The 21632-nt window shown below is 45.5% G+C and overlaps 1 long non-coding RNA gene across 4 annotated transcripts; it reads right to left on the reverse strand.

The window, feature by feature from the left end:
- Window positions 1-490: 490 nt before the first annotated feature.
- On the reverse strand, window positions 491-16337 carry LOC141567589 (uncharacterized). 4 transcript variants are annotated; one of them, XR_016022165.1, is made up of 5 exons: window positions 16198-16337; window positions 14686-15786; window positions 10417-10613; window positions 9219-9393; window positions 491-1881 (listed from the first exon to the last, which is right to left on the reverse strand). It is a non-coding gene; the product is annotated as an uncharacterized LOC141567589 (long non-coding RNA). The 4 variants fall into 4 exon arrangements; XR_012490370.2 differs by having other exon boundaries at window positions 491-8060; window positions 14686-15989; window positions 16198-16317; XR_012490369.2 differs by having other exon boundaries at window positions 14686-15989; window positions 16198-16316.
- Between the last annotated feature and the right edge of the window lie 5295 nt (window positions 16338-21632).

Genomic DNA, 21632 nt, shown 5'->3' on the forward strand with positions numbered 1-21632 from the left:
GTCGTCCTGACTTGGACAAGCATGCAAGAGGATATCCTGTACTTGGTAGCATTCATGGACTAGTGGGCGTGACTTGTCCCATCTTCTGCCCTGTGTAAATCTGTGGCACCTGCCAAGGGGACTGGAGGTCTGTCTTGTCTTGCAGCCGCCCCAGACGCTCTCCTATGTAAGTTTCCTTGAAGAAACTCTATTCATTACCAGGGTCTTTCTTCCATCTTTCCCTGCCCTGCACTGATGATCAAACCTCAGTCACAGGACCTATTCCCGGGACTGCGTGTACTAACACCTTCCCAATTCTTACACTCTTGAACAATCATTAGAGTTTTTTTTTTTTTTATGCCACCAACTTTTGGTCTTGTGTGTTACATACACAGCAATAGTTAACTAATGAAGAGTATATTCTGTCGCGTCCAGCGCAACACGGGCAGTGAGGGTACCTGAAGAGGCGGTTTGGGTTAAGTTTTTTAGAAAGAAACAAACAGAGACTTAATGCAGTTAAATCTCTCCGAAGGCCAGGGGTCTCTCAGTCTCAGAGGACTGGAGCCCAGAATATGGCCGACTGGGGGTTTTTATTGAATAGGTATGCAAAAACAAGAGAAAGCAACATTGTTTCGTACACGGTCTCTGAAACTCACACAGCATAACAGAAAAATATTTATCTCAATCACCCTTTGTCAGTCAACAGCTGAAGCACAAGGTCCCACAATGTCCTAATTAAGGTATGTACCTTCTCAGGGTCAGAAGGGTCAAGTCTCTTATTTTGTAAGTTCCGTTGCGCTAAGTGGAGAGAACTGATCTTTATTGTTTTTGTAACTTCTCTCACAAACAGGTGCCAGGGAAAAGGCAGAGCCGGCAACAGCTTTTCCCAGGCAGGGGGAAGGGGAGGCAAGGCCCCTTCCCATATTTTTCTAAGGCAGCTCATTGGGGTCCCCACTCGGTTCCGCCTGGCTTAGGTTGTGTCTCCCGTGAGATATCTTACCCGTCTTTGGCTGCAAACCATCTTTTGGGGACTAGACGGAGAGACATAAGGTGTAGACATAAGGATGGAACAAAGACCCAGAAAGGCACAGTCTCACAGACTCTTCTTTCCTTAAGGAAAGACATGGGGGGACAGTTGGCTAGGCTGTTGTGTGACTACAATATTGCTAGAAATGGAATTGCTAAACACAGATAAAGATGTATTATCTGCCAGCCTTGCTCTCTTCCCTCAGTGGTCCACATTGACCAGGATGTGCAGGTAACAGAGACTGTCGCTGTGTGTCTGAGGTTATTACAGATCGGCTGGGGTGATGGAAATCATGGATGGAGAGAGGAGGGACCTGAGCTCTGTCCCTCAGCCTTGCTTAGGTTGGGCAGCAAAACCCTGTTTGTGTCCATAAGGCACAAGAACAGTCTTTGTAATGCTCAGTCAGGATGTTGTCTCTTTAGTAGCTGAGGAGTATGTCTCTTCTGAGAACTAGGACTTAGTCTCTGGAGCAGAAAGTGGGAATCTAGTGCCCACAAGGAGAGGTAGGGGTGCCGTCTCTGCTTGGGCGAGGAATTGGTGGCAGTGACCAAATGGCCCATGATGGGGGTTGACCAGATGTTCCAATTGGAAAGTGGGGACATGAGTTGGCTATCCTGTGTGGGTTGGGAAAGACATACTGCTGTGCGAAATTAAGAGTCACCATAAGTAGAGCTACCCTGCGCTGGAGGCAGGGCTGATCAGCTGCGGCAGACCTGGGAGCACAGCTCTGTTCACCATGAGGATGCAGGGAAGCCTGGCATGTGGCTTCCATTGCCCCCTGGTCCCAGGGCATCATTTTAAAAAGCCTTGGCTTTCTCCACGGAGGCCACAGGAATTCTTCAGGCTGATGGTGCCATTCTCTAAATTCCTGTGCCCTAGAAACAGTAGAATGAAGAGACCTGGTTGAAGTCAGGCTGTGAACCATTGGTCCTCAATAAGCTGCAGTATCTTTCAACTCTAGACCATGACACATGCAACCCACCCTGTCCTTCCCTGTCTTCATCCACATTCTCTTCTTTATTCCTGCACCTCCAGATGGATGCTTCTTTCCAGAAATTCTTCACTAATCTGTCCCCTCTAGCCACCCAGCATGATCGTTAATATCTGCATTGGATTCTGCTATAAAAGCCTTTGGAAGTCTTCAGCACCCCACTGTCATGTCCTTTTGTGTGCGTGTGTGTGTGTGTGTGTGCAGACTCCCGAGTCTGGATTTTTAAAACATCGAGATATAACATACATACAGGCATGTGCACATCTCATCAATGTAGGATGCCCCTCAAGCCCTCTTTTTTGTTGTTGTTGTTTTCTTTTTTTTTTATTAGTTTCAGGTGCACAAGACAAAGCAATACTTAGACGTTTATCATTTATATCCCGCACACTGTGTGATTCCCCCCTCCCACTATCCACTATCCCTCTGACATCGCACAGAGCCATTACATTTCCACAGTCTCTATTCCTAATGCTGTACTCTGCTTCCTGTAACCATATACATACATATATATACATACATATATATATATATATATATATATATATATATATATACATACATATATATATGTATGTATATGTATATATAAAATCACAGTTGGCATTCATTATTGTTCAGCTGCAGGTGTACAGTGCAGAGATCAGGCATCTACATCACCCCTGAGGTGGTCTCCCAAATGGGACACGTGTCCATCGGATACCCTACAAAATCTTTACATTATTGATTACGTTCCCCAAATTAATTTTCAAAACCCCGTGGACATCTTGTGGTTACCGACTATTTTCTAAACCCCTCACCTTCCCCCTTATCCCCACACCCCCGCCCATCTAGCAACCCTCAGTTTTTCCTCTATGTCTCCAAAACTGTTTCTGATTAGTTCATTCACTTATTCTTTTCTTTAGATTCTGCATATAAATGAGATCATATGGTATTTGTCTTTCTCTGTCTGACTTATTTCACTTAACATAATGTTCTCTAGGTCCATCCATGTTGTTGCAAATGGTAAGATTTCTTTCTTCTTTACGGCTGCGTAATACTCCATTGTATAAATGTACCACAGTTTCTTAATCCAGTCATCTACTGACGGGCATTTCGGTTGTTTCCAGGTCTTGGCTATTGTGTATAGTGCTGCAATAAACACAGGAGTGCATAAAGATTTTTGAATTGGAGTTTTGGATTTCTCCGGATAGATACCTAGGAATGGGATTGCTGGATCATAAGGTAGTTCCATTTTCAGATTTTTGAGATATCTCCAAACTGTTTTCCATAGTGGCTGCACCAATCTGCATTCCCACCAACAGTGCACCAGCGTTCCCTTTTCTCCACATCCATGCCAGCACTTGTTGTTTGTTGATTTATTGATGATAGCCATCTTGACTGGGGTGAGGTGGTATCTCATTGTGGTTTTTATTTGCATTTCTCTGATGGTTAGTGAGGTTGGACATTTCTTCATATGTCTGTTTGCCATCTGTATGTCCTTTTTAGAAAAATGTCTCTTCATGTCCTCTGCCCATTTTTTAATTGGGTTGTTTGTTTTTTTGGAGTTGAGTTGAGTGAGTTTTTTATAAATTTGTGATATTAACCCCTTATCAGATATATTATTGGCAAATATCTTTTCCCATTCAGTAGGATCCCTTTTTGTTTTATTGATGGTTTCCTTTGCTGTGAAAAAGCTTTTTAGTTTGATGTAATCCCACATGTTTATTTTTTCTCTTACTTCCCTCACGCGAGGGTATATATCAGTAAAAATCTTACTCCAGGTAATGTCTGTGAAGTTTCTTCCTATATTTTCTTCTAGGAATTTTATGGTTTCAGATCTTACATTTAAATCTTTAAGCCATTTTGAATTTATTTTTGTATGTGGTGTAAGGAGGTGATCCAGCTTCATCTTTTTGCATGTGTCTGTCCAAGTTTCCCAGCACCATTTATTGAATAGACTGTCTTTACCCCACCGTACATTCTTGCTTCCATTGTCATAGATTAAATGGCTATATAGGCATGGATTTATTTCTGGACTCTCTATTCTGTTCCATTGATCTATGGGTCTGTTTTTATGCCAGTACCATGCTGTTTTGATTAATGTAGCCTTGTAGTATAATTTGAAGTCAGGTATCATTATACCTCCCACTTTGTTCTTATTTCTCAAGATTGTTGAGGACATCCGGGGTCTTTTGTTATCCCATATAAATTTTAGGATTACATGTTCTATTTCTGTGAAAAATGTCGTTGGTAGTTTGATAGGAATTGCGTTGAATATGCATATTGCCTTAGGCAGTATGGATATTTTAACTATATTAATTCTTCCTATCCATGAACATGGTATGTGTTTCCATCTATTTGTATCTTCTTTCATTTCTTTCTTCAGTGTCTTATAATTTTCTGAGTACAGATCTTTTACTTCTTTGGTTAAATTTATTCCCAGGTATCTTATAGTCTTTGGAACAATTGTAAATGGGATTTTTTTTTTTTAATTTCTCCTTCTGATGTTTTATTATTGGTACATACAAATGCAACTGATTTCTGAATATTAATTTTGTATCCTGCTACTTTAATAAATTCATCTATCAGCTCTAATAGTTTCTTGGTGGAGTCTTTAGGGTTCTCTCTATATAGTATCATATCATCTGCATATAATGACAATTTTACTCCCTCCCTACCGATTTGGATGCCTTTTATTTCTTTTTCTTGTCTGATTGCTGTGGCTAGAACTTCCAGTACTATGTTGAATAGAAGTGGAGAAAGTGGGCAACCTTGCCTTGTTCCTGATCTTAAGGGGAATGGTTTTAGCTTTTCCCCATTGAGTATGATGTTAGCTGTGGGTTTATCATATATGGCCTTTATTATGTTGAGATACGATCCCTCTATTCTCACTTTCTTAAGGGTTTTTATCATAAATGGCTGCTGGTTTTTATCAAATGCTTTTTCTGCATCTATTGATATGATCATATGATTTTTATTTTTCATTTTACTAATCTGGTGTATCACATTAATTGATTTGCGGATGTTGAACCACCCTTGCATACCAGGGATGAATCCCACTTGATCATGGTGTATGATCTTTTTAATGTATTGCTGAATTCTGTTCGCTAATATTTTGTTGAGGATTTTTGCATCTATGTTCATTAGAGATATCGGCCTGTAGTTTTCTTTTTTTGTTGTGTCTTTGTCTGATTTTGGGATCAGGGTGATAGTGGTTTCGTAAAAAGTGTTTGGGAGTCTTCCCTCCTTCTGGATTTTTTGGAAGAGCTTGAGGAGAATAGGTGATAATTCTTTTTTGAACGTTGTGTAAAATTCACCCGTAAAGCCATCTGGTCCAGGGCTTTCGTTTGTTGGGAGATTGTTGATTACTGATTCAATTTCCCTGGTGGTGATCAGTCTATTCAGGTTTTCTGTTTCTTCTTGAGTTAGCCTTGGAAGGTTGTACGCCTCTAGAAAATTGTCCATTTTATCCAGATTGTCAGATTTGTTGGCATAGAGTTGCTCATAGTAATTTCTTAAAATTTTTTGTATTTCTGCGGTGTCTGTTGTCACTACTCCTCTTTCATTTCTGATTTTATTAATTTGGGTCCTCTCTCTTTTTTTTTTTAATGAGTCTGGCTAAAGGTTTGTCAATTTTGTTTATCTTCTCTAAGAACCAACTCTTGGATTCATTGATCTTTTGTATTGCTTTCCTGTTTTCTATTTCATTTATTTCCGCTCTGATCTTTATTATCTCCTTCCTTGTACTCCCTTTGGGCTTATTTTGCTGTTCTTTTTCCAGATCCCTTAAGTGTGAGGATAAACTGTTGTTTAGTGATGTTTCTTGTTTCTTTAGGTAGGCCTGCAATGCTACGAATTTCCCTCTTAGTACTGTTTTTGCGGCATCCCATAGATTTTGGGTCGTCGTGTTTTCATTTTTGTTTGTCTCGATATATCTTTTGATTTCTTCCTTGATCTCCTGGTTGACCCATTCATTATCTAGTAACATGTTATTCAGCCTCCATGAATTGGTGTGTCTTCTGGTTTTTCTCCTGTAGTTCATTTCTAATTTCATAGCACTATGGTCAGAGAAGACAACTGGTATGATTTCAATTTACTTAAATTTATCAAGACTTGTTTTGTGGCCTAACATGTGGTCTATCTTGGAAAATGTTCCACGTGCGCTTGAGAAGAATGTGTATTCTGCAGCTTTGTGGTGAAATGCTCTGAAAATATCGATTAAATCCAAGTGGTCCATTGTGTCATTTAAAGCTGTTGTTTCCATATTGATTTTCTGTCTGAAAGACCTGTCCCTTGTTGTCAGAGGTGTGTTGAAGTCCCCTACTATGATAGTGTTACTGTTGATCTCTGGCTTTATGTCAGTCAATATCTGTTTTATATATTTAGGTGCTCCTATGTTGGGTGCATAGATGTTTACTAGGGTTATGTCCTCTTGTCGGATCGATCCCTTTATTATTATATAGTGCCCATCTTTGTCTTTTAATATGTTCTTCATTTTAAAGTCTATTTTGTCAGATATAAGTATTGCAACTCCAGCTTTTTTCTCATTTCCATTTGCATGAAATATCTTACTCCAACCCTTCACTTTCATCCTGTGTGTCTTTTGATCTGAGGTGAGTCTCTTGTATACAGCATATACAAGGGTCTTGCTTTCTTATCCACTCAGCCACCCTATGTCTCTTGATTGGAGCATTTAATCCGTTTACATTTAAAGTGATTATTGATAGGTACATAGTTATTGCCATTTTAAAATTTGTAGTTAAATTGTTTTCATCTTTCTTCTGCTTAAAGAAGCCCTTTTAACATTTCCTACAATGCTGGCTTGGTGGTAATAAATTCCTTTAGCTTATTCTTTTCTGGGAAGCTCTTTATCTCTCCATCAACTTTAAATGATAGCCTTGCTGGATAAAGCAATCTCGGTCGTAGGCCTTTGTTTTCCATCACTTTGAGTATCTCCTGCCACTCCCTCCTGGCCTGCAATGTTTCTGTAGAAAAGTCATTTGGTAGTCTTATGGGAGTTCCCTTGTATGTAACCATCTGTCTTTCTCTTGCTGCTTTTAGGATTCTCTCTTTGTCTTTAACCTTTGCCATTTTAACTATAATGTGTTTTGGTGGGGACCTGTTTGGGTTTATCCTGGTTGGGACTCTCTGCACTTCCTGGGCTTGTATGTTGGTTTCCATCATCAGGTTAGGGAAGTTTTCGGACATTATTACTTCAAATATGTTCTCGATCCCTTGCTTCCTCTCTTCACCTTCTGGTATTCCTATGATGCGCATGTTGTTGCACTTGATGTTATCCCAGAGGTCTCTTAAACCATCTTCATTGTTTTTTATTCTTTTTTCTTTCTGTTATTCTGTTTCGGTGATCTCTGCTAACTTGTCTTGTAAGTCGCTGATTCAATCCTCTGCTTCATCTAACCTGCTGTTAATTCCTTCAAGCGAGTTCTTTATTTCAGTAATTGTGTTCTTTAGTTCTAACTGGTTGTTCATTATGATTTCTACATTCTTCTTTATGTCGTCTTTAAGCTCGTTAAACATTCTTATCATCAGTGATCTGAACTCTGTCTCTGATAGGTTGGTTACCTCTACTCCATTTCTGGAGGTTTCTTCTGTTCTTTTATTTGGGACGTGTTTCTTTGTTTCCCCATTCTGGCTGACTCTCTGTGTTTGCTTCGATGTATTAGGTGGATCCCCTAGGGTTCTTAGTTCTTGCTGCGTTATCTTATGTAGTATGTGTCCTTTATATTTGACTTGCACCACTTCCTTCTTCTCTGCGTGTGCTCCAAAGGTGATTCTTGTGTTGTGTATATTGTCCTGTTAAAGAAGATCTTCAATTGCTTTTCGCTTGTGAGTAGGTGGGGTTCACTCCTAGGCTAACTAGTTGTGAGACTTGGCTCTGCCCACCGAAGGGTGTTCTGTTGCATGAGGGTTGACCGCTTAAATGTGGTTTGGCCTCTATGGGTTCTTGTGCCTGAAGAGAATTCCCTGTGGGTGTGTCACTTGTAGGTCAAACCCGGTAGTACTCTGGTTTGTTCTGGAGTTGGCCTCCGGGTATGTTGAATCTTGTGCCTCTTAAGCTGGGCCCTGGTAGGGCAATTTCAGAACAAAGCAAATCACCAAGGACAACGACAACAACAACAAAGAAAAAATCAAATACCTTCACATGTAAAAACAACTGACAACCCCCACTCAACACAAAGATATCAAAGATATAAAGACAAAACAAAACAAAACCAAAAGCAGCACCAGTCTTGGCTTAAGCCCACCAAGTAATCTCGAGGTTGTCCTCTGCTGTACCAGAGTCCTCTGCATATTGTGCAGGCAGAGCCGGTCACCTGATGCCCAGAGTGACGTTGGAACTACAGATTTAGATGCGTGGGGCTGAGGGGTCTGGATGGTAGTTTCTACAAAGTCAGTGTAGTTTCTGCTCTTGCCTGCACATATGCGCACGGAGAGTAGCTCTACCAGCCCTGTGTCCAGTTCTCCTGAGTCTTAGGGCACTTCTTCCGTGTGTGTGTGTGTGTGTGTGTGTGTGTGTGTGTGTGTGGCGGGCGGGAGATTTCTGAGCTGCTGAAAGCCCAGAGCTGTGTCTGCCACTTACTGCTGATCTCTGGGAGTGCCTCCGCAGTTGTAATTGCCCCGCCCTAGGTAGGCCAGAAAGGGTGGGGGCTGGGGATGCAGGGGTCTTCTCTCTCCCAGCCCAGTCATGTCACACTCTTCCCGCCAGCCAGAAAAGGTGGTGGCTGGGGGCAGAGGAGTCTCTTCTCTCCTAGCCCAGGAAAAATCACACTCTTCCCAGCCTCTTCCCTAGGTCAGAGCTGCATGCCAGTCTTCCCAGAGCCTGAGCACTAAGGCTCCTCTGTAATCTGACACTACTCCTCAGTTCAGGGGCCAGTTTAAGTCTCTGGAAGGGCGGGGGGGGGGGGGGGGCGGTAGGATTGGAAGAGTGGGGGGAGGGGCCCTGGTATGGAGTTTGTGTCCTTTGTCCGGACTAGGGCTCAACTGGAGGTCTCACTGAGGTTATTGCCTCAAACGCTGGATATGCTGCCCCCTCAGTGGGAGAGATCAGCTGTGGGACACAGGGTAAAGAGCCCACCTCCTGGCTTTTGTGTTCTCTGTTCCGTCCTGGGATCCCCTGCGTCTCTGCAGCTGCGGATGCGGCTGCGTTTCCACAGCCACAGGTGCGGGTCGTGTCTCCACTCTACTCCCTTCCCTCTTCCCCCACTCACCCAATTTGCCCACCTTCAAGTAATCCTTGCACGAATCTCTTAGCTGTTCTGCGTGATGAGCAGAGAGTCCTTTGATGGGTTAGAGATGTCCTGTTTGTGATAAGATCCAGAGAAGAACTCAAAAGTGCACCCCGCTGCTGCCATTCCTATGACGTCCAGTCCTAAAATTCTTTTTGTCATGAGAGAACCTAAGTTGAATCAACACAGAAAATTTCCTAGGATATGGTAAGTGAAAAACTAGTTTGTCAAACTACCTCCTAAATGGTCCCAATTTATATGTTGAAAATATGTGGTAGGTGCATCAAAACGGAAAGTGTTGTTTCTGAAAGGATCACCAGTGATATTTCCCTTCATTTTAATTTGTCATTTTCTGAAATGAACATGTTTCTTACTAATCTAAAAATTAATAGTCACTTAAAACGACTAAAGTAGCTCTCTGAAACACTAAAAGGAAGTGGTAAAAATTGAACATCATTAGAAGATAAATTTAAAACTGCTTGAACGTCTCTGATAGCTTCCCAGAATAACACTAAGAAAAATTAATACTGTGAAAGGTGAATTTCAATAGCCTGATTAAATTTGAGGCAGGGTGGCTTTTAACTAAATTCTCATTTTTGCAAGAGGAACTGGCAACTCTCTTTTGCGGAGAAATGAGGTACCCCCTCTTTAAAGTTAAAATTCTTAGCAGTCAGTGTGTAACCCCCGAACCGGTTTAAAATGGTCCTATCCTGTTTCTAACAAGATACTCAGCTGCTTTTCAGACAACAGACCAAAACCATACATCATGCAGCTGAAGGATGCACAGAGGACATGACATTGACCCCCAGCTGCACTGGGAAGTCACAGTCCCCGCACCCCCATCGAACAAAAGGACCAGGACATGACCGGAACTCGAATACCCGTAACTTTCAGAAGCAAAGGGTCAGCTGTGAAGGGAGATCTGGTGTTGATGCCCCTTTACCATAAATGGCCAAGTTCCAAGATCCTCGGATTAAAACCTGCCCCACCAGCACTTCTACACACCTGCTCCCCCAATTCCTTAAAAACCTGCCCAAACCCTGGATGGGGAGATGGATTTGGACTTTCTCCAGTTCTCCCTGTTTGGATGCCTCTGGAAATACACCCATGCCGTGTTGCATACTCAATGCATTAGTGATTGGTCTTACTCCTCGTCAGGCATACCAACTTGGGTTCCATGACAAGTACAATACCTGAGTCATTCCGTTCAGCCTTGTCAGTGATAGAGACGGAGAGCTTAGTGCCCTAGGCAAAAGCGGGGGAAGGGAACTTTCCCTTCCTTCGTTGAGTTTCAGTTGCTAGAGGAACTTTCATCTCACACATCCGAAACTTCGTTCCAGCCTTTGAGCGAATTCTCAACGGAGATGTTGCCCATCTGATTAGCCTGCAACTAAACATTCATTTCACAAGTTGTTGAGTTCACTGAGAAGCTGAAAATGCATGTTTCTGAGGAGGTTTATTTGCACTTTCTGTAGAGGCACAATATTCAAAGGAATGTCCTCATTTATCAAGCTGTGTGGGAGCCCCGCTCTTGCATCTTTTTTTCCTTTCTTGTCCTAACTTGCAGCTGGGCCTCCTGCATTCCCTGTACACATCAGCAGGGTCCATGTTCCTGTCTCCAGAACAAGACCTGGACATGACCCACACTTCCTGTGCCAGCTACATGCTCAGTTGATAGGTGGGGAACGTGGGCTGAGGGGCTCCCATTTGAGCAGGAGGACCTGAAACTTCACTGAGGTTTTAGGATGAAGGCCTGAACTCCTGCATTATTGGTGGAGGTCCAGGTATTAACAACATTGTTATTTCTTTTAACCTATGAATGCTGAAACAAAGAACTTCATTGTCAGGAAACTTAGTAGGAGAAGAGGAGTGAAAGGTAGAGCTTAAGGACCACTGTGCATACAAAACTTAAACCTATCATAGTAAACTGTAGTGACAAGTGCTCAAAAAATGAAGTGGGTTCACTGTTGAGTCACGGTTTACTCTCCCAACCCCCAGGCACAGAAACAATGCTCATAGCAAGCAACCCAGTGAAGTCATTTACATATTGCATGTAGCAAAATATCTAGCACATGCCCAGAGCTCAACAAATGTTAGCCATTGTTATCATTAATGATGTTACAATTGAGACAATAATCACTACCTTTCAGGTTGTGGGGGAAATACCGTGACAATGATGCAGGTAAAGGATGGGGCACATAATAGGCACCTAATAAAAAGTCACTGGACGTGGCAAGGTCTTCCAGAGAAGTAGAACCCATTGGCTCATGCAGTTATGGAGGCTGAGAAATCCCAGAGTGTGCTCTGAACTGGAGACACAGAAGAGCCACGACAAATTCTGGTCAAAGGGCAGACGACTGATGTCCAGCTCAACAGTTAGTCAGAGAGACAGAATTCTCTGTTCCATCACTGTTTTAGTTCCTATTCAGAAAGTGAATGGTGCCCACACTGGGAAAGGCCACCTGCTTTACTGGGTCCACCGATTCAAATGTTAATCTCTCCCCAGTACACCTCACAGACATACCCGGAAAACACATTCAACTAAATATCTGGGCTTCCTGGGACCCAGTCAAGTTGACACAGGAAAATTAGTCTTCACAATCACCAAAAAAAGAAGAGAGGGGAACATTTACTTAAAAATTTTAAAATTGTAAGACCACATGAGGTAGGATAGACATCACAAAGCAGTGGGCCACAGGCTATAGCCAGCCTCCAGGTATGTTTGGCCAATATAGTGCTTGCAAAACAATTTTAATTAGTGCTCATTTCTAAAAAGAGACACAATTCGCAAGAGTTGGGATTTCTTTTTAAAAAATCACCAGTTAGGGAAATTCTGGGTCTGCATGACCACACGGCAACACTTTGCTGGAGATTTGGGATGGTTTCCCAGTCTTCTGCAATCCCCCATCGCTCTCTGTCTCACATCCAGCCTGCCTCCATCACTTGTGTCATCTGTCTGGCCCCCACAGGGAGCCCACTTTGAGAACCCTGCCTTAGCAGCAATACCCCTCAGTGCTCGACGGAGCAATTGCGGGATGTGGCCACCAGGTGGCACCATGGCTATGCTGTTCAACCATTAGATAGCGCGGCAGCATTTCCCACCAGCCAGCAGCTCTCAGAAAAGCAGGTCATCTATAGAGGTCCTACTAGGGGCTGGGAGCTTGGTGCCTTACTTCAAATCCTCACAAGTGCACATAGGGAGTTGTGCCTCCCACATAGCAGGGGAGGGAACTGAGGCTCAGAGAGCGACACTGAGACTCACTGTCCTCATTTTTAAGACAGGGCCAAGCATCTCTCTGGGCTACAGCAAAGATTCAATGAGATCATATGTATGTGTCCAGTGGTTAGCAGAATTTCCACTGCAAGGGTGCGCTCAGCAAACGGCATTTAGTTGTTTTATTATCACTGCTGTTTGGTTAATTTTATCAGATGCATTAGACCAGCCAGTCACTCCCCACATCCAGGCTCTTTCCAGCACAGCCGTGAGACCCACTTTGAGCTGCTCTTTGAGCTGCTTTGTGGCCACTGTGAGTCAAGGCTAAACTTCTCAGCCTCCCTTGCAACTGGTGTTCTGGGCCATGGGATATGGACAGAAGTAATGTACCTCTTCACCCACGTCACCAGTCACTCTCTTTCTTTAGATGCACAGCACTTTTCCCAGAAATCATCCCTGGGGTGACCCCTTGCCCTACCTCCTGTCCCCAGCTTGGGTCAAAGAAGTACTTACTTGCTCTTGGTCCCCTGGGATCCTGTACTTGTCCTCATCATAGCACTTTTCACACTCCTATGGCTGCCCATGCATTTGTCTGCCAACACCTCCCCATCCCAAAGGGCCGGGAGGTGCAGCCTCCGGGCGGCACCCTGAGTTGGAGGAATGAATGAGGAGGTACTTCCTGGACTACAATGCCTGCTGCCAACCAGGGCTGGGCAACTGGGGAACTTTTTTTTTTTTCTCCAGCTTTATCAAGATATAATTGACATAAAACATTGTGAAAGTTTAAGGTGTTGATTTGATACATTTATATTGCAAAATGATTACATAGCATTAGGTAACACCTCCAGCACAACACATAACTACCATTTCTTTAAAAAACTGGCACAGCACTTCTTGGGGTCTACTGAAGCCCAGTTTTTGGGATGGAGCACCCCGCTCCTCCCCCACATGATTCTAAACTACAAGAGATTAAGTGAATGCAATAATGCTACTGTGAAGCTTTGTAACTACAGAGGACCAGACCCTGCTTTAATTTAGTGGTTGTTTCAACTGTCCTGGTTTTATTTAGAGTCAAAAAGAAAGAAGGGGCCTTTCCTGGAGCAAGGGGAACCTTCTTCCGGTTCTGATACCAATTATAATGTGCGTGTTTTTCACACACCACCAGGCAATTCTCCCACACCAGCTGGGTGTTCCACAATTCAACTCAATTCTGACTCCATCTGCTGGAGACAGCATCAGATCCCAAGGTTAGGGGCTCAGTTAAACAAGATTGTCCCCCGCCCCCTTCAGACAGGAACAAGTCCCGGTTATCACCTGGGCTTCTGATCAACCATCTATACATCACAGGTTCCCACAACTCCTTCCTTGGGTTTAATTTACTAGAGCAGCTCATAGAACTCAGAGAAACACTTCACTCACTAGAGCACTGGTTATTATAAAAGGACACTACTCAGGATGGCCAGATGGTAGAGACGTCTCGCACAGGGCAAGGGATGAGGAAAGGGCACGGAGCTTCCATGACCTCTCAGAGGTCACCACCTTTCCCAAATCTCCACCTGTTCACCAACCTGAAAGCTCTCTGAACCCTCCTTTTGGGTTTTTATGGAGGATTCATACATAGGTGTGATTAAGTCTTTGGCCGTTGATGATTGATTTCAACCGGGTCTCTGGCCTCAACAGAGGAACGCTCTGAAGCAGCACCCTCACCTCCTTGACCTTCCTGCCCAGAGCAGATGCCCACAAGGCGATGAGCAGCCAAGTGGCCCCATGACACCCTCAGGTTCAGCTCCAAAGTGAAGAGGCGTAGAAACTCCGAGACTGACATAATAAGGCTTTCCAATAAATATTTCAAATAGGGGACATAATGGGGCCTCTGCAGAAAGCTCTCTTCCTGCCCCAATCCCTGTGCCTCGGAAATATTGCACCAGGCGGCAGCGTCAACACCCGACCCACGGATTAACATTCGGACACGGTTAGCTGGTGCCGCTCCCCACCCTCGTAGGACGACCGGGTTAGCGGGTGTGCAGCCGCCAAAGCTGCGTGACGGCTGCGCTGCCCCTGAAGATGCTCCCGCACTGGGGTGCGCTTGCGAGGGTGTTCGCCCAAGGGTCCCCGCAGGCAGGGGCACCAACCAAGGCGACGCCGGCGTTCGCGTGTTCCTGGTGCCGCTCCCCGGCGGCGAGCCCTCCCTTCCATGCCCTAGCACAGACGTGTGCCCCGCTGTACCGCACCTAGTGCGCACACTTACCGAAGGCCTTCAAGCACCGGTGGCACTCCAAGGGCCTCTCGCTCCAGTGCACGCGCAAGGTGCTGGTCCAGGTAGGGGCGCTGAGCGAAGGCCTTCCCGCACACAAGGGCCTCTCGCCCGCTGTGGTGCCGCAGCCACCAGGCTACTGCTACTCGTGCACTTTCAGGTAGGCGCCAGGTGCGCGCAGGCGTAGAGCCGCTCCCCGCGCATCCTCCCGCGCCAAGGGTCCAGCGGGAACCGAGGACTTCCCACACGCGCTGCACTTGCCCGGCTTCCTCCCGGGGTAGATCCTCAGGTAGTTGACCAAGTCTGAAATGCTGCTGGAAGCCTTTCCCGCAGATGACGTGCTGATCGGCCTCTCTTCCCAAGGAGCGTTCTCAGGCTTGTTGACAGGCTGGCTGGTGGTACTCCCAAAATGCCTAACGTGGGTGGCCTTCGTCCTCCAGGATGGTCAGTTTCCTCAAGAGCCGCTCCTGTCCTTCGGGTGGGATCTGTCTCCAGGCCTCTCGGGCCTCAGGGGCTGAGTGACCTCCATCATGTCCTCACGGGTTTACTCTCCAGAAATGTATTCTGGTGCCTCTCTGACTCAGACGCTCCAGCTGAAAGGGTTTGAAAATGCACACCATCCAGGGTGGTTCAGCACACGGTAGACTGCCTGGAGGAGGGGCCCGCGGCGCAGAATCAACATCACCTTCAAAGTTGCGCTCCCTCGCCCCAGGTGGAACTATGACGTCACATGCAAGCGAAGCTGGGCTGTTACCATAGAGACTGGGAATCCCATTCGGAAACCGGGGTGGGGGAACCGCGTATGGCACTCACCTCCCGGGGTACTTCTTTGAAGCCCACACTTCTGGTCTCGGGAACTAGGCCCGGGGCCCCTTGCAAACGCAGACTCGGCCTCCCCCTGCGCGACTTGCGACACTGCCCAGGTGCCCGAGGCTTGTGGACCCCTGGACCCCGCTGACCTAGGATGCGCGCGAGGCCAATGCAATGCGCACGTGCACCCGACATCTTCTTTAAGGCAGGAGGCGTGGCGTCTTCACCAATCGCAATCCTTTTGCACCTTGGCCCCGCTTCATTCTTCAGGCTTCCGGCGTCCCGCTGAATAAAAGGCAACCATTGGACTGAGGGAGGGGGTGGGGAGGAAAGTGGCCTAGAGACTTCTGGGTATTATAGTCTCAAAGGGGCAGAGAAAAATGAGGCACACTTGTTCATAAAAAAGAGATTATGTCAAATATGCCTACTTCCAGGGATGAGTTCTTGGATATAAAGCGCTTGTAAATGTTTTCGCCAACTGTTACTTGCTGGGGAATCGGAGGGAGGAGAAGAAAAAGGATAGACAGGTCGCCACAGAGGCTTCTGGGAGTTGTAGTTCCGCATTACCGCCCACCCCACCCCACCCCCACCTCAACCCCAGATCTGGAAGTGGCCACCGAGAGACAGGGCCGCTGATGGGAGTGAGAAATGTCCCCGACCCAGGCATTCCCACTTTCTTTCATCCGCCCCGCTTACCAGGTCCTGCCACGGTGGCTGATCCGTTTGTAGACCTTAGGGTCGGTTGTATGGGGCTCGACCGTCACTTGCGGACAATTCTGAGCGTGTGTTGGTCGCCATGGTAACACTTGTTGCTCTCTGCCCCTTGTGCGGTAACGTTATGCGCTCCCCCCCCTCCCCCCCCCCCCCCCCCCCCGCGCAAGGGCAGTGGAAGCAAGAGTCTGGGGAGGGAGGCAGAAGGGCCGAGTGTGGGAGGAGGAAGGAGCGGGACCAGCTCTTCCGGAGTAATTGTGCCTGGGCTTCCCTGGAATTCATATACTCATTTCTGGTTTTTATTTTTGCCCCCAGTTTGGTTGGGGGCAAAAATAAAATTTGGTTGAAAATCTAGACTTTATGGTTTCGTGCCTGTGTATGAATGAATGAATGAATGAGATACTTTGAAATGGAGTGGAAGCTGCCACGCCAGAGGAACTGCCTTGCATGTGTCATGCCTCAAACCTTTGGAACCGTAAAATAGGGCAAAATAACTTTTGTTCTGGGACTAAAGCAAACTTGAGTCCCAAAGAACTGTTTGCAAAGGTGACAGACTACTGGACTGAAAATTAAAAACATCATTTAGAATTAACATCGCTATGCTATGTTATCTGTACCAATAGCGATGCCTTCCTTCTATTGATGCAATTGTTCCCCATCCCTTTCTCATAAATACCCCTTGCTTTGGTCTCCTAATTGGAACACTATTTAGGTTTATGCCTGAATTAGTGCATCCCAAATAGCTATTCCTTTTTTTAAAAATCTTAAATAAATGGTTGTACCTTTCTTACTTTGAACGGCCTTTTTATTTTTAAATTAACACCTGTGTCCAGTCAAACTAGGTCACTACTAGTTTTCAGGAACACTCGGTCCTTGATGACAGTCTCTTGCTGTGCATTTATTCAGTCAACAGGTCATTATTAAATGCCCAACAAGTGCCAGTTGCCAAGGAGACAAACAGGTGAATGGCCTCCAACGTTGTTTTGAGCAAGGGGATGCAGAAAGTGAATCCCTGTTTGTTAACCTCAGAGTTATTGACATTTGGGTCTGATCACTCTTTGCTGTGGGGCGCTGTTCTGTGTACTGGCCTCCACCCATTCTGCCCCACTCATGACAACCAAAAATGTCTCTGGACTCTGACAAATGTCCCATAGGGGACCAAGTCAGCCCCTTGGGAACCGCTGCTCTCCAAGGGCTTTTCCTAAGCACTGCTCCTTTCAGATAACTTGAGCACGTGGTAAGCTCACCAGCTCATGAACATCTGACATATGTGTGTGTGAGAGTAGCAAAGACAGTGGACATTTAGGGTTCTCATCACAAGAAAAAAAATTGTTAGTAAATGAGGTGATGAATGTTAACTAGACTTATTGTGGTGGTCATTTTGCAATATGTACCAATATAGAATCGTTATGTTGTACACCTGAAACAAATATATTGTTATATGTTCATTATATATCAATAAAACTGGGGGGTGTCTGATATCGATTGCTGTGATGAGCTGACCCATTAACAAACTCAGTGTTAAACAAGATTTAAGAGAGCCCCCCTTCACCACCACTGTCAAAGGGAAAGAGCGATTGCATGTAAAGGCCGTTAAAGACCAGTGAGGGAAGTTACAAAAACCTAATGTCAACCACGTGGCCTGCTTCTGGTTAGGGTATAAAACCTCTTCTTCATAATAAACTAATTTATAAACTAGTTGAAAAATTAGTTACTACGGGGTTTCACTAGGATATAATTTTTGCCTAACTTACCTACAAGGAATTGGCATTTTCCTTCCATCTGTCTGTCAGCAACTTACTGCATGGCTTCCATGCCTTTGGCAGTTTCTTTTTATTTATTTAATGGGCAACCCCATTTGTACACAAATTGCTGTAAGAAAAGACAACAGCTTCCTGTGAGCTCAGTCAACTGCAATTGTGTGAACACAGCCACACCCACACCCCCTTTAATTAAGTTTGACTTGGGAAGTCAGAGGAAGCTTCTTTTTGGAGGAGTTTTTAGATGCCCATTTAGCCACTGGAGCTCAAGCATATGAAATTACCCTCTGAGGAATAAAGTCTTTATTTTCTTATTTCTGTGTGGTGGTATTCTATGATGTTTCCCTCTGTTTCTTTTTTTATTTCAGTATGTATTTCAATTCTGGATTTATTTTGAGTGGTTACCCTTAAGTTTATGTAAAAGAAAGTTTGATATTTAGAGTATTCCATTTTCTTCAGCACGCTTACTTTCTCCATTCCCATATTCCGGTTCAGGCCTTTACTCTCCCCCTTTTTGAGTTTTGTTTGCCACAAATCGTCCCTGTTGATGGTGGTCGAATGGCCTCCTTTAGTATTTCTTGTAGTGCAGGTCGTGTATTAGAAAATTCCCTCAGCTTCTGTATGTCTGGAAAGGTCTTTATTCCTCCTTCATATCTAAAGGATATCTTTGCTGGATATATTATTCTTGGCTCATGGTTTCTCTCTTTCAATAGTTTGAATATTTGGTTCCACTCCCTCCTGGCTTGTAGAGTTTCTGCTGAAAAATCTGATGATAATCTAATGGGCTTTTCTTTGTAAGTTACCGTCTTCTTTTCCCTGGCTGCCTTGAGGATTCTTTCTTTGTCGTTGATTTTAGACATCTTCAATACAATGTGCCTTGGAGAAGGTCTGTTGGGATTGAGGTAACTAGGTGTTCTATTTGCTTCTTGGATTCGAGGGTCCAGTTCTGTGCACAAATTTGGGAAGTTCTCATCGACAATTTGTTTAAATATATTCTCTGTTCCCTTCTCTGTTTCTTCTCCTTCTGGTATGCCCATTATTCTTATATTGCTCTTTCTGATGGAGTCAGAAAGTTCTTGTAGAGTTCTTTCATTTCTTTTAATTCTCAAGTCTCTTTCTTCTTCCATCTGTGTCATTTTCAGGTTTCTATCTTCGATGTCACTGATTCTTTGCTCCATCTGGTCAACTCTACTACCTAAGCTTGTTATTTCATTCTTAATTTCTTCTATTGAGTTCTTAATCTCCAGAAATTCTATTTGGTTCTTTTTTAAGATTTCAATCTCTTTCGTAAAATGTTCATGCTGTTCTTTGATTGAGTTTCTGAGTTCCTTTAACTGCCTATCTGTGTTTTCTTGTATCTCGTTGAGTTTTTTCAGAACTGCAATCTTGAATTCTCTGTCATTTAAGTCACATATTTCTGTATCTTTAAGTGCCTTCTCTGGAGATTTTTCGCTTTCTTTCTGAGCTATCTTGTTGCCTTGGTTATTCATGGCGATTACTGGTTTACTATTTCTCTTCCTAGACATCTACAGGAGTGACTTCTGCAACAGGTTGATAGAAAGCGGTCTTTCTTTTGTTTGCCAGTACTTGTTGGTAGAATGTTTTATTATTTCTCCAACTGCAACTTATTTTTCTTCTCCCACACAGTAGTGCTATGTTTTCTCTGCACTATTCCAACTTCTCACGCAATGGGGGGATTCCCTGGGAGACGGGCTTCTCCTCTGTTAATAGTTCGTCTAGGTCACAGGGCGCAGTGTCCCGGTGGGTATGCGGAGAGCTTTTGATGTTCGAAAGCTCTTCCAGCTGCTGATTCAGAGCCCGTATATTTCAGCAGTTCTGTTTACTCCTGCAGGGATCCGCCCAGATAGGTGGGGTCAGGGGCGGGGTGAGTTGTGAGAGGTGGCCCAGAGCAATGGCGGCGACCACCACCACAGCCGGTCCTGCTTCCACTGCTCTCTCCCCTTTGCTGGAACTAGTTGGGCTGTGAATTTGTGTTTGTGGTCCACAGATCTCAAAACAGCAAATTTTCTGTTGTTTTGATCTGACACTGCTACTGTTTCGCTTCTAGCACCGGGCAGGTGGGGGCGGGGCGAGCTCTGGGAGGGGAGGGAGGGGGCGGCTAGTCTCAGTGCCTAAGGCTCCGTTCTCAGCTCGGCTTGAGGGCTTAAACCACCGTTTTCAGCCTTCTTCCCTCAGTCTTTTCTCCGAGGTCTCTGCCGTGAGCGTTGGGTTCAGCCGTGTTATATGCTGTCCCCTCAGCCCTGTGGAGCCCTGGCGGAGCCCTAGCAGTCCGATCTCCCGCCACTGCGGTAGTTCCGGGAAGCAGCGAGCTTGGAGCACTGAGCTAGGTCTGCGTCCTGCGCCCGCGCGGCTCCGTCTCCGCGCGCTTCTCCCTTTCCTCCTCCCTCCACTCGCGCGAATCTCCCACCTGTAGGTGATTTCAGTCGGTAGTGGGCCTCTTCGTGTTGCTTGTCTGCTGTGCAGGGAGTCCTTTGTGGAGTTTTTGTTGTTCGATTCTTTGTAAATTCCAGGGGAGCTTTACAGAGGCTCACCTCACTCCGCCATTTTTCCGGAAGTCCCCAAGTCTTTATTTTCTTATCAATTGCTTTACCATTCTTCCTTTATATGGATTTCCCCAGAGGATGGCAAGAAAAAGCAGTCCTGTTTGCAAAAACAAACACAACTACAGGTTCAAACATCACCCATTGTTGTGTGGGGAGTCTGGCGGGGTCTCTGCTCCCGCTCCCCACATAAGAACGCAGGATATGGTGAGGCCAAAAAGGAACACCCACAGAGCCATAGGCAGGGGAGTCATACCACTATATTCTCTCTGGCGGCACCATACTCTCACTGGAGGCTGGATCCACACTGTCCGCAAACCGCCATCCGCGCTTGCCAGCCCAGCCACCATCTTCTTGCTAGCCTCCATTCTTTCTCCTCTTTCTGCTAGCGTAGCCACAGCAGTTATATTAGTGGCCAATGGCTCACTGGTTACAGCTGACGGCCAACTAGCCACAGCTGATAGCCATGCAATCACAGCCGATGGCCAGCTACTACCTGAGCCAGCACCTGTCTATGTGAGGCCGAGGGCCTGGAAACTGCTTTTTGGGGGTCTGTCCCCACACTCCACCCCTACAGGCTCTCGCCTCACAATCTACACAACAAGCGTCTTCTGTGAGGGGCCCTGTGCGAGGAGCCTGGAGGTGAATGCAATATCCTGGACACAGCCAGGCTCTCTGGGCACAGCCAGGGTTTCTCAGGGCACCACCAGTACTTCTAGGCACAGCCAGACTTCCTGGACTTCTTAGGGTACCACTAGTTTCCCCAGGGTTTCTCAGGGCACCACCAATACTTCTGGATACAGCCCGACTTCCTGGGCACAGCCAGGGCATCTCAGGGCTCAGCCAGACTTCCTGGACTCAGCCAGGTCTCTCAGGGCACTGCCACTCTCTCTGGGCACAGCCAGACTTCTTGGACTCAGCCAGGGCTCTCAGGGCACTGCCACTCTCTCTGGGAACAGCCTGACTTCCTGGGCACAGCCAGGGCATCTCAGGGCTCAGCCAGACTTCCTGGACTCAGTCAGGTCTCTCTCATGGCACTGCCACTCTCTGGGCCTCTCAGGGTACCGTGCTGGAACAACAGCGACTTACAATCAAGGTG

This window comes from Rhinolophus sinicus, chromosome 8, assembly GCF_057876585.1.
Source record: "Rhinolophus sinicus isolate RSI-liver-muscle chromosome 8, RSI-T2T, whole genome shotgun sequence".
Classification (NCBI taxonomy): domain Eukaryota; kingdom Metazoa; phylum Chordata; class Mammalia; order Chiroptera; family Rhinolophidae; genus Rhinolophus; species Rhinolophus sinicus.